The 13,792-nt window shown below is 35.6% G+C and overlaps 1 pseudogene; it reads right to left on the reverse strand.

The window, feature by feature from the left end:
- LOC135721438 (uncharacterized) overlaps positions 1–13,635 on the reverse strand; it is a 33,514-nt pseudogene extending 19,879 nt beyond the window's left edge.
- Between the last annotated feature and the right edge of the window lie 157 nt (positions 13,636–13,792).

Below are 13,792 nucleotides of genomic sequence, written 5' to 3' on the forward strand. Positions count from 1 at the left end.
GAAACATTCCAAGAAAATTTACCCTTTTATGTTGGCATAATATTTTTGGGAAAGTTGACAACTTTTAAGGAACATAAGGGGTGGGCAACATCGGTCCTGGAGTGCTGATGTCCTGCAGAGTTTAGCTCCAACTCAAATCAAGCACACCTCAAAAACTAATCAAGGTAAAAGGGTCACCTGAAAACTATAGGAAGGCGAGGCTTTATCAAGGTTGGAGCTAAAATCTGCAGGACATCGGCAATCCAGGACCGACGTTGCCTAACCCTGCTCTAGAGCATGGGTGGGTATTCCTAGTCCTGGAGGGCCATTGTCCTGCAAAGTTTAGCTCCAACCCCAATCAAACACACCTAAAAGTAATTTCCAACTCATCCTGTAGCCTTTGATCAGATTGTTCAGGTGTGTTTGATTAGGGCTGGAGCTAAACCTAGCAAAACAATGGTAAGTATTGGTAAGTATTAGAAGACTTACAATTGTCAGACAGGTTGCTCACGTGACATCTACGTCAACAAGCTCAGTTTGAGTCTGCACAGTACGCTCGACCGCCAGGAAGTAAGTGCTTCTAATTGACTTCACTTGTCTGCGTTGAATCCAATGGGGTCACTGTGTCCATTTCTTTTACTGTCTGTGTTTTTTACGTAACATGACAGCGACCATGGTCAGACATTTTTGGCTTCAATTCATTACAATGGAGGGAAGTGACGTCGCGTCATCCATCTTTTTTTACAGTCTATGACTAATATGCACTCTTTGGGTAGAAAAGTTTAGTTTTTGAAAGGGTTCTGTTCCAGTGACAACTTGTGTACTTTTATTTCTGAGAGAAAATACAACACAAAAAAAACTTACCTGAAGGAATATAATCATAACCACAGCCCTCATTTTCATCATCATGATCTTCCTCTTCTGTGGGTTCAGTTTTTGTTTCTGCGGGTTCAGTTTTGATCTTCATCATGAGGTTCCTGAAGTCAATGAGTTTAACTGAACACATCTTGAGTTTGGTCTGCAGGATCTGCTGCTGTTCTCCAGCATTACAGACAGAATCCAGAGACTCTGTGGAGGTTTGATCCTCCTGTAAGCCCTCATTACTGTCACACACTGTTGTGTCCTGAGCATCTGTGGACTTTGACTCAGTATAACCGAGTAAAGACAGACTGAGATCCTGTGTGGAAGATTCACAACAAACACACACAGAGTAAGATTATAAATGATTTGATGTTGTCAAACAGGTAAAGGATGTTTAAGCTGTACAAACCTCTCTCTTCAGTCCTTCATCTCCTCTTAACCTCAGCTTTGTCTCCAGTAACGCCACCTCTTTCTTCAGCTGAGAGATTTCTGTGATGAAATCATCAATATCCAGCATGGACAGATCAGTTCCTACTGATTTACAGCACATCACATCCATCTCATCTCTCATCATCAACATTTTTAAAACACTGAGGATACACAAACATCACTCGCGAGCTTCTTCTTTCTTTCTTTAGTGGGTTTATTGGCGGACTAAAGAGCTGCAGCGCCTCCTGCTGTACTGGAGAGAAGCTCTGTTTCTCATTTGTCTTTTAAATAAATCGTATTTTAAGGGCATAAACATGATTAAAAACTCGTGAAGATTTGCACACGCATCAGAAGAGGCTAACATTTGCATGTATAATTGGTTTCAGAATTAAATGTCCAAAAACGGCACATAAGAGTCGGACATGTTTAATCAATCCACTGCTATGAGGAAATTCAACATTACTTCAACTTAAAACATTTTCATCACCTTCTTTTTCCAAATTATGCAAGTGACGACTTAGCTTTGTTTTGTCAATCAACATCATTTCAGGAAAGATCAAACGTGAGCACTGCTGAGCTCACAATCAAAATAGTCAAGCTAAAAAAGTTTGTTTTTAAAGTCAAACAGCAAACAAAAAGTTATTAAATTATCTACACTTTATTTTAGTTTTCAAATCATGAAAACATTATGCATATTTATTGAAAAAAATTAACAAAAATTTAACTATTCTGCTTAGTAGTTTGTCTGTTTAACTTCAGGTAGCTGCTGATTTGTATATATGGATATTTAAGGTATGAGGCAGGGATGTGCACAGACATTTTGAGGGGCAGGGGCTCAAGTGAAATAAAGGGCACTTCTCATAATTATGTATATTTTTTTCTTTTTTTTTAACAAAAAGTATATATATTAACGCAATTCTGACTTCCTTTTAAAAAAAAATATTTAAAAAGCTAATTAATTTTATCTTCCTCAAACTCACGCAATTGTTTAATTTTCAAAAGATGTCTACAAAATAATCAGTTCACACAGACACCATGGTCTCCTTAGTAGTCTAGGTTTATAGAGCACCAAAGGAAGCCATTACACAATGTGCATGTTTTGAAAACTTTAAATTACACATTAATTACAAATTTGTTAAAATGCTAAAAACAAAGTTGTGACTGCTGAGTTAGCGCTACATGTCAATAAATGCTATATCATATGCTAGCTTTAGCTGATTAGTTGTTAGTTGTTACTCAAAATGTATTTTTGTCTGATAAGGGCTCAAAATATAAGGTCTGTTTACTAATGTGAGCTTCTGGCATGAGCCTCAGAGCAGAGCAATCAGAGCAGAGCTCAACATTATTATTCATGACCCTTTCAAATAGGGCAAAAATAGACCATTTCATTCAAATGACAAATTCTAGGGTTGTAAATAGACATGTAAAAACGTTTCTGGATAATTTTGCACTTAATAAAGCAACATACCTTCTATGTAATTGTCAAAGAACAATTTAATTTATTATGACAACACCTCCTATGGCACCTTTAATCTTAGGTTTCATATTTATTAGGGTTACACATGTCAGAAACAACAAATATAGATTAGGCCTATTTTATTTGCATTTTATATTTTACTTTTTTGTGATGTCAGTGAAAATTCAGACTGGGCAAGTAAAATACTGAACCATCAGATTTCTTCCCAATCTACTCCAGCACTCCAGTATAACACATTATACTTATTTAACAGCCATTACAAAAAAACGCAAACAAAAAAGCTTACTACTGCAGTTAGCAATTATTTTATTGTTTGTGCTTTATTATTTTATGAGCAGTCTGTTTAAACTACATACACTACACTGTTACACGTTTGCAACTCTTCAGGTTAATATGGGATTGCCATGGAAAACAATGTCCCTGAATCGTTATGTGTAACAACGTGTCCCATATTTTGTGCATAAAACTGTTAATATAAGAATGTTTTCTTCCTCACACACTTACCGGTAGCCTGCTGCTGCATAATCATGCACATGATCGCGTCTCGTTCAGGCTGAGCTTTGGCGCTTGAAGCCCGAATGATGCAGCACGAGTGTAGACAAACCAATCATAAAGCGAAGTAAGTTAGAGAGGCGGGACTAAGGAAAGGTAAAGCCAATCATATTAGTGATGTGAATTTTGGAGGCGGGACTCATCTGTTAACCGTTTGTGTGCCACAAATAGCGCTATTTTTCTTTATATAAGAGTTTAAATCTCATTTAAATGATTCCTGAATAAATTCATGTTAAATTAAATAAGCAACAAGTAAAAAACACAAGAAACAGACAGACATCAGTTGTTATATGAATAAAGATCATATTATTATTTTTATTTTTTTAAAAGGCACCCCAGAAAAAAAGGGCACTTTCTCTCCAGGAATAAAAAGGGCAGGTGCTCAAGCCCCCTTTGATGTCTATGTGTGCACGTGCCTGGAGGTATTGCAATACATCTTGTTTTATGCTTTTTTCTATTCAGGGTGGGCAAGGACAGTTGAATCGGCAACTATATTCCTAAGTATACCAATCACATTACCTTAAATAAAGTAATACTCTAAGATTAGATCATACTCGCATATAAAGACTTTTATACTTGATTCTCTGAGCCAAGTTCCCGAAAGCAGACGACTTCTTGTCTTTTATCAAATTTATTAATACAATTTGGTTGTTTGCAATTACAAGTTTTGCCGAATTAAATAAAAAAGAAAAGAAAAATACACAAAATGGATAAAAAGTAATGAAACAGAGTCTAAAAAATAACTAAGTCTAGCGCACACAAGATTTCAGGCTGTCAGACAACGAAGATGCTGGCTGTGGCGTCCTGATCTGAAAGAGTCCCCCAGTTGGATCAATTTATAGTCAAAGTCTCAAGGCCAAACTCCAGGATCATGTTCAAGGCCTCATGGCACTCCTCTGAACATTTGACCTTACATTTTCTGGGGAATGCCCCTAACATCTTATATATATATATATGACAACGTTTCTTTGTTCTTCTTCTCCAAGCACTTCTGCACTTTCTTTGTCGAAGACCGGTCTGAAAATCATGCGTCAGAGTATAATGTACTTCTTTTATCTAATACATGCATCAATCTTTCTACTCTAAGTTAAACAATCTAAAATCATACATGTGTCTTTTCTTCTCTTAAAACATGCAATTTAAGAGTTGTCATGCATATATTTCCAACTCGGCGATTATAGTATAAAACAGTAAAGGAATATAAAAGAATACAGATTTTTATCATTCTTAGGGATTACTTGGTTATAACACGTTGTACATAAAAGGTTGGATAATTTGCATTTCACACAACAATATGAATATATCCATAGAAATCTTTATGCTGTGAATTAAAACTGTTTTATCCCAAAAACGGTGGATTTTTTAATAAATTAGTGCATCCACAGAAACAACAAATTTTACCTGCCTTAAAATGTTTAACACATGATTTTGCATAATTTTGAATAGTACCTTTTATATATCGTTAACATGTACTTATACACACTTACACACCATAGGAAATGTAAAAACGTGAATTGGACAATAAGTGCTCTTTAAGAGTCTTCAGAACAAATTATTAAAGGCAGTTGATATCCCAATACTTAACCCTGTAGTTAAAATTAAGTGGTTTGTCAGACCATGTGAACTGATAAAGGCAGATGATGCACCAAACTTAAACCCTTTGATTAAGAGGTTTGTCAGACCGTAAAAATGAACCTAATGCAGATGATACACCCACATAAAGGGACAATAAGTAGGATTTACCCCAATCTATTGGTGAAATTGCATTCAAACGAATAGTGCTCTCTAGTACCTCGCTTTTCCAAATGCGTGTTGCAACTACGGTAGCCGTTATGTAATCACTGATCTCCTTGTCCATTTCAGCCTGGTTCAAACGCTTTGGTAGGCTAGTGCTTTTGATCCCTCTGTGCTATTATAGTTTATCAGTATGGCGGAACAACATGGAAGCATCCTTGGACTTACCCGTTCAATGTAAGTAAAGAGAAGAAATTCTAAGCTTACAAAGAAAAGTCAGATCATTGGCAGAGGTCATTTGACACCAACGAGGACATATTTATGAATAAAGACATTGATTTTGATTAATAAAAAACTTAAAACCCTACTTACTGTTCCTTTCATCCTAGTCATAGATTTGCGGTAACAAAGGTACTTTAAATGTACTTGTAGTCAAAAATAACAATTTATTAGCAAGTTAAGAGCATCATAATACAAAAGCCAATTCAAATGTAAAGCATAAATAAAGTTCATAATCAATCAGTTATAATCATAAGATATGAACTCTCTGGTGTGTCACTTAACTATTATGTTGACTGAAACTCCTCCCACAAACACAACAGTGCTGAGGTTTCTCTCCAGTAGGAACTCCTTATGAAGTTCTTACCACAGATCATGCAAAAGAGTATGAATTCTCTCATGGGCTTGTAAGGAACGTAAATCCATAAATGTCTTCTCACACTGAGAGCATTTGTAAGATTTTTCACCTCTATGAGTTCTCCGGTGTGACACTAAACTATCATGTCGAATAAAACTCATATCACAAACACCACAGTGATAATATTTCTCTCCAGTATGAATTCTTTCATGGGCTTTTAAGTTGCCTGACTGAGTAAACGTCTTCTCACAATGAGAGCATTTGTAAGGTCTTTCTCCAGTGTGAAGTCTGTGATGATAGCTGAAAGAAGGGAAACTTAAGAAGGTCTTACCACAGATCAAGCAGACATAAGGTTTCTCTCCAGTGTGAAGTCTCTTGTGGGTTTTTAAGGTACTTAATAAAGCAAACATCTTCCCACACCGAGAGCATTTGTAAGGTTTTTCACCTGTATGAACTCTCTGGTGTGCCACTAAACTGCATTGTTGTGTAAAATTCTTCCCACAAACATTACAGAGATAAGGTTTCTCTCCCTTGTGAACTCTCTCATGGGCTTGTAAGCTGCCTGTCTGATTAAACCTCTTGTCACACTGGGAGCATTTGTAAGGTTTCTCACCTGTATGAGTTCTCTGGTGTATAACTAAACGGTTATGATGTTTAAAACTCTTGCCACAAACACTACAGTGAAGAGGTTTCTCTCCAGTATGAACTCTCTTATGGGCTTGTAAGGAACGTAAATGAATAAACGTCTTCTCACACTGAGAGCATTTGTAAGGGTTTTCACCTGTATGAGTTTTCTGGTGTGACACTAACCTATCATGTCGACTGAAACTCTTTCCGCAAAAACTACAGTGATAAAGTTTCCCTCCAGTGTTAACTCTCTTATGGGCTTTTAAGTGACTTGACTTTGTAAAGATCTTCTTGTGGTGAGGACCCTCGTATGGTTTTTCTCCTGAGTGAATTCTCTGATGAGCATCAAGAATTTGTTTGCTGCTGAAATATTTGCCACATTCACTGCAGTGGAAAGACTTTTCACCACTGTGTGTCTTCATGTGAACTTGTAGCTGAGATAAGATGTAAAAATTCTTCCCACATTGCTGACAGTGAAACTTCTTCTTCTTCTCTCTGTGATCTTCTGAATGAAGTTTCTCCTCTTGTAAGGTAGTAAAGTTGATCTCAGATGTCCTGCAGGTGAAGAGTTTATGTTCTGTGTGTTTTCTCTCTTTTGATGTTGAAGGCGTTATTTCTCCTTCAGAACATGAATCATTCCTCTCATCTGGAAGGAACACAAAATAATAAAAACATCTTACATCAGGAGAGTAAATTCAGTTTCTGTACCAGTTATAGGGGTGGGTTGCATACGCTAGACGTACACCTGGTCATAAGACTGGTCTAGATGTAAAATGTACATCCGTTTTACCATCTAAGCGTAGCGAACGTCCGAGACTGGGTTTAGATTAATCAAGGACCAGGCATTACATGACAAACATACCTTTGAATTTTTTTTTAACTCTTTCCATCCCAGCCTTTTTTTTTAAAAGTTGCCAGCCAGTGCCATAATTTTTATGATTTTCACAAAGGTTTAATGCCTTCCAGAAAATGTTCTTATTTAAAGCGATAGTTCGGCCAAAAATGAAATTAAACTCATAATTTACTCTTCCCCAAGCCGTCCGAGATGCATATGTCCATCCTTTTTTAGACAAACACATTTTCAGTTATTTTAGAACATTTATAAGATCTTTCAGTTGTTAAATGTAAAGTTAAGGGGTCCACTCCTTCAAGTCTAAAAAATGTGCCTCAATCCTTCACAAATGTAATCCCAATGACCCCATGGGGATGAAAATAGCCTATAGAGGGTAATCATGTGCTGTGTGTATATCTATATTCAAAACTTTATCAACGAAAATAACTAGCTTCCGCTAACGCCACCATCCTAGTCGCATCCCCATTCAAGATGAGAGTGTATGCAGTTTGCGGAGGGTTCGCTGCTGCTGCTCTATGCCCCCCTCCGCATTTGTCATATGTCACCAAGAAAAATGCGTAGACTACCCTGATACTCTCTCCTGAATACAGAGAAGTCTAAGATGGCAGCGTTACCGGAAGCTAGTTATATTAGTTTATAAAGTTTTAAAGGGACATTCCACTTTTTTTGAAAAATGCTCATTTTCCAGCTCCAAATAGGAAAAATATTAAAACTCTTTGGTTATTTTTAGCGCAATGCTAATGGTCTAATCAGATTCAATGGATTGTGGTAAGCTATGCTAAAAGTGATAATGCCAGACCTGGAGATCAGCTGAATGGATTCCAAAACGGTAAGAATCAAATGTTTAACTCTAGGGGAGCTGGAAAATGAGCATATTTTCAAAAAAGTGAAATGTCTCTTTAAATATTTTAATAATAATTTTCATTTTAATAATAGAGAAATTATAAAACTTTGTTTCTGAATGTTTGGTAAAAGTATTACTGAATAAAACACAATCACTTATTAGGCTTAGATGTTGATGTTTTGTTTCATTTAATGTCACCATTATGGCAATCAGTGTTTGTTTTAGTTAGACTCACCCATTTACTTCTAGCATACTAGTTTTTCCCTGGCTGCTATAATTTTGTGTGTTCTTGATGTTTGTGCGTCCCAAATACACAGCAGTTAATCTTTGTCAATAGTTTCTAAAAATCCTTTAAGGAGTATTCCACTTTCATAAAAAATGTCATCCATGCCCCTATGTCACCCAAGTTGTTGATGTCTTTCTTTAGTTTTAGTTTTTTTGAGGAAAACGTTCCAGGATTTTTTTTCAATTTAAGAGACTTTATTGAACCCCAACAGTTTACAGTTTCAATTAGGGGTGTAACGATTAATCGTGCAAATGCGCGTTTTCTCAATGAATGAATTTGAATGAATTACGGTGAAATCCCGGCACATCCGAACGCCAGGGGGCGCTCTCATGCAGAAACTCCCTTTGTGCCACACAAGAAGTAGCATTACAAACGCTATTCCAGGAAATGTCTACACAGGAATATTTATACGCTGTTCTTCAAATTGTTTCAGGTATTTTCATGATAATAAAGAATATTTTGAATGATTTTGAGTGTTGCTTTTTTAAATGCACGTTATAAACGACTCTGACTCATAATGATTTTAGATTGATAAGGACTTCCTACTCACCAAATGCCGTAATACAGGCACAAGCTGTGCATAAAACAAAGAATCGCAGCCTTGCGATTCAGAATTGATTTCAGACAGGCATTTTTAATGAGGACCGCAATTGAATCGTTACATCCCTAGTTTCAATGCAGTTAAAATTGCAGTTTCAATGCAGCTTCAAAGAGCTCTAAACGAGGCATAAAGGTCTTATCTAGTGAAACAATAGTAATTTTCGGCTAGAAGAATAAGCCCTTTTAAACCACAACGTCTGGTCTTGCACTTTCTGCCATTACACATGTAAAAATGAACACACCCCCATATGGAGGGCGAATTCCAAATGTAATGCCTTTTTGTGGTAAAATTCTTTGAAATCACTTGAGTGTTAACATTTGCAAGTCTTTGAAACATGTGCAAATGATTATGATGAAAATTAGCATATTCATCCTTGAATCGCATGCGAGCTGAACCGTGGATATGAATATGGTACCGTATGGATCACATATCAACTGAAATCTGGTACACCACTAGTTTACAGCACTTTGAAGCTGCGTTGAAACTGTAAACAGTTGAGGTCCAGTAAAGTCGATTAAATTGAGAAAAATTCAGGAACGTTTTTCTCAAAATATGTAATACTTCTCGACTGAACAAAGACATCAACATTTTAGATAACATGGGTGTGTAAATTATCAGGGTTTTTTTTATGAAAGTGGAATATTCCTTTAATGACCAACTGCTGAAAGAGTGCTGGATCTCATATAGAGAAAAATAAACTTTGATGAGTTATTTAATTAATTAGATGATGATCTTTACCATTCTATCTGTGTTTTCTTGGTTGTTTTCTTTACCTTGATTGCTCTCCCATTCTTTTTCTAATAAAACATTTGTTTATGTATTAAGTTTATTTACAGATTAGAGGCAAAAACCAGTCTGTGCTTCTCTTAAACTGCTCTTTTCTTAAACAGTCTAATTTATGTTGTTCTATCGGAGCATAGTGTCGGTTTCAGTAAATATGATAAAAAAAATCTTGCCAACTGCAGCTTTAATTTACATTTCCAAAACAAATGTGTTTATACACCCAAAGTTAATGCAACCAGGGGTGTATTCCAGAAAGCTGGTTATGTGGCTTACCCGGGTAAGTTTAGGAGTAAGTAAGCGGATAACCTCTGCTTTCGGTTCCAAAAACGGAGGTAACTTTCGGGTTATGTAAGTAACCATAGCAACTGACTCTCTGAAGATAACCTGCTCCGGAGCAGGTTATGTTGCAGGGTAAGTTCATTTTAGTTAATAAAACGAGGCTTTGGAGGAAGTCTGCGCATGCGTGCACTTATGACGAGCGTACAGCGGGCGTGGAAGCATATATTTTGCATAATATTACAATGTTAAAGCATTTATTTTATTTTATTATATTTACAGTCGCGAATATTTATTGCTGTCTTAAAAAATGTGTGATATGAATTTTTTTTAAAGAAACTATTTTTTTAATAACATGGATTGTTATTGGTGATTGGACTAATTACTATAAATTTTATTATTAATTAAATTTAATTTAATTAAAAATTTATTCATATTTGTGTTCGGACTAAATACTATACATTTAATCATGTTCATTAGTAATATATCTCCAAATATCAGTGGATGTATGAAACATAATTCCATCAGTTAATTAATGTTAACAATAAAGTACATTTCCATATCAATTTTGTCAATTCATAAATAACCTCATCTTTCACTTACTAGATAATTTGAGATGAATCTAAAGTTATAATAAATGTGTGTGCAAATACATTGTCATTAATGAATCTTAACCTATGTTACTTAAGTGACAATGTGGCAATGTTACAGTAAATGGATATAACAAATAGAAAGACATGATGCCTATCATAATAATAATTACTGAGGGATAGAAGTTACCCCTGCCTGCAGTCTCTGATAGGCATGTGCATCTGACCTGGCCCACAGAATGACACCCATGAAGCACAGGCATGATTTAACACTGACCCACATAGTGACACAGGTGAAGCACAGACTTCATTAGGTGAAACACCATTGAATCACAGACATGGCATAGTGGTCAGAGATTTTCTATTATATCAGTTAGAATCATGTACACAATGAAATGAAATTATAAATATATATTTCATAGTATAATATTTATTTCTTAAACATGCACTTCAGATCCTTAGCCCTCTCTCTACATTTGATCTATAGTTGGTGTTTTTCTAAATCACCTTTATTTCTTTAAAATTGACCTTTTGTAGCTGCTTTCCTGAGCTATCATTTTTGAGCAAAGGGAAATTGAGATATTTGCATATATTAGATGATACAGGACATATATTACAACATGTTACTATTGACACTAATGTAACATTTCTATTCTCCAATTCTGTCACAGCAGATCCTAATCGTCCAATGCAAATGAATGATCATTCTTAGTGTAGTGTAATGAAAAGCATTACACAACATTATTGAAAATCTGTAAGGACTGTAAGGAAGCTTTACAATTAAAAGACGGTGCATTATTCTATCAGCTATCAGTAAATGTTAAAAAAGATGGTGACACAGTGTCATACAAGGAAAGTCCTAAAACTAAACAGGGTCACCCAAAGGAGCAGAAGTAAAATAAGTACAATATAGTGAATATTATCATAGTGCATTTTATGCCTACACAATACAATCATATCTAAAAAAAAAAAAAAAAACTTTAAATAAGCCTTATGATGTATTTGCACTTTATGTGCCACAACTCTTATGAAATTAACCATGGTTTTATTGGTGTATAGTTGTAGTAACCATGTTTTTTTTTTGTGCATTGATTACTATCAGCAGAACCATGGTTTTACTACACTAACCATCGTTTAACTATGTTTTTTTGAAAACCATGGTTATTTTGTGGTTACCATGGTTTTACTGTAACCATGTTTTTTACTGTAGTAAAACCATTGTTACTTTTCACAGGGGAAAATATATTCATAATTCATATGTTTACAATCATATATAAAATCTATGATTATTTTGACTATATTAATTATTTTAGATTGTTTTAGATTATTTTAAATAAAATTGTGTGTATTTTCGTTGAGACACATATAATATTGGACTTAAATGGGGTAGAATGGGTTCGTATTAATTATTTAATTAATTAATTTGATCTGTTTTGTAATCACGCACTTCTAAGCCGATTATAAAACGTTGATTTTGCCAGAAAATATTAGTTTATAATGTTATTTCTCATTTAAAAACTTTTAAGTTCTCTGACGTTTCCATGGTGACTCGTGAAATCTGCGATCCATTGACAATGCCTTTATGTTGTTACCGTGAGCGCGCGTTAACTCTGGGTTACTTTCAGCGAGTTGATTGACCTAACTCTTAAACTGTGTTTTGGAACCGACATACCCAGAGTAAGCAAGTTTGGGGTTGATCAACCCAAAGTTCGGGGTTAATCTGATGGTAAGTTAACCCTGCTTTCTGGAATACACCCCAGGACAAAAATTGCAACAAAATTTCAAGGATCAAGAGCCCAACTAAAACAAACACTGATCGCCATAATTGTGACTTTAAATGGAACAAAACGCAATTTTTCACAGAACATTAAGAAATAATGTTTTATATCAGTTTTAAAATAATAAAATGCAACGTTTCTCTATCATTCACAGAACACGCAAAAAAGTCAGTAGGGAAAATAGTTATTTTTACTGCGTGAACAGTAAAACATGACATTAGCATAACATTTGAAAATGGTAGAATGTAACATTCCTCTTACATTAAGATAACCAAGATTTTTTTTAAAGATTGCGAGCCACGCCGCATCTCAAACAAGCCTATTATCTGGAAAATCAGATACTTATAAAGCAGTAATTCTACAGATGTGTGTATAGCAACCCAAGCACATCAGTGCTTACAAAGGGTCCTCAAGCACTCGTTTTTAAAGTACTCGCCATGTGTTTAACTTCCTTAAAATCTTTGGGTTTAATAATTTACTCTTACGTCAATAGGAATGTCTATGTCCTGAAGAAAAGTGTACTTTTTGAAAGGGTTCTGTCCCGGTGACAACTTGTGTACCTTAATTTCTGAAAGTGTTCAGTGAAAATACAACACAAAAAACATACCTGAAGGAATAAAATCATCACCACAGCCCTCATTTTCATCATCATGATGTTCCTCTTTTGTGGGTTCAGTTATTATTTCCGTGGGTTCAGTTTTTGTTTCTGTAGGTTGAGTTATTATTTCCGTGGGTTCAGTTTTTGTTTCTGTAGGTTCAGTTTTTATTTCTTTGGGTTCAGTTTTGATCTTCATCATGAGGTTCCTGAAGTCAATGAGTTTGACTGAACACATCTTGAGTTTGGTCTGCAGGATCTGCTGCTGTTCTCCAGCGTTACAGACAGAATCCAGAGACTCTGTGGAGGTTTGATCCTTGTGTAAGCCCTCATTACGGTCACACACTGTTGTGTCCTGAGCGTCTGTGGACTTTGACTCAGTATAACAGAGTAAAGACAGACTGAGCTCAGAGTCCTGTGTGGAAGATTCACAACAAACACACACAGAGTAAGATTAGAAATGATTTGATGTTGTCAAACAGGTAAAGGTTGTTTAAGCTGTACAAACCTCTCTCTTCAGTCCTTCATCTCCTCTTAACCTCAGCTTTGTCTCCAGTAACGCCACCTCTTTCTTCAGCTGAGAGATTTCTGTGATGAAATCATCAATATCCAGCATGGACAGATCAGTTCCTACTGATTTACAGCACATCTCATCCATCATCAACACTAAAATACACAGAGACAAGACTCTGTTAACACTCAATAAAACACTGATGATACACAAACACATCACATGCGAGCTCTTTCTTTCTTTAGTGGGTTTATCGGCGGACTAAAGAGCTACAGCGCCTCCTGCTGTACTGGAGAGAGAAGACACTGCTCTGTTTCTCATTTGTCTTTGAAATAAATCATATTTTAAGGATATAAACATGCATGTGTGGCAAAGTTGT

Source organism: Paramisgurnus dabryanus, chromosome 18, assembly GCF_030506205.2.
Source record: "Paramisgurnus dabryanus chromosome 18, PD_genome_1.1, whole genome shotgun sequence".
In the NCBI taxonomy this organism is placed as follows: domain Eukaryota; kingdom Metazoa; phylum Chordata; class Actinopteri; order Cypriniformes; family Cobitidae; genus Paramisgurnus; species Paramisgurnus dabryanus.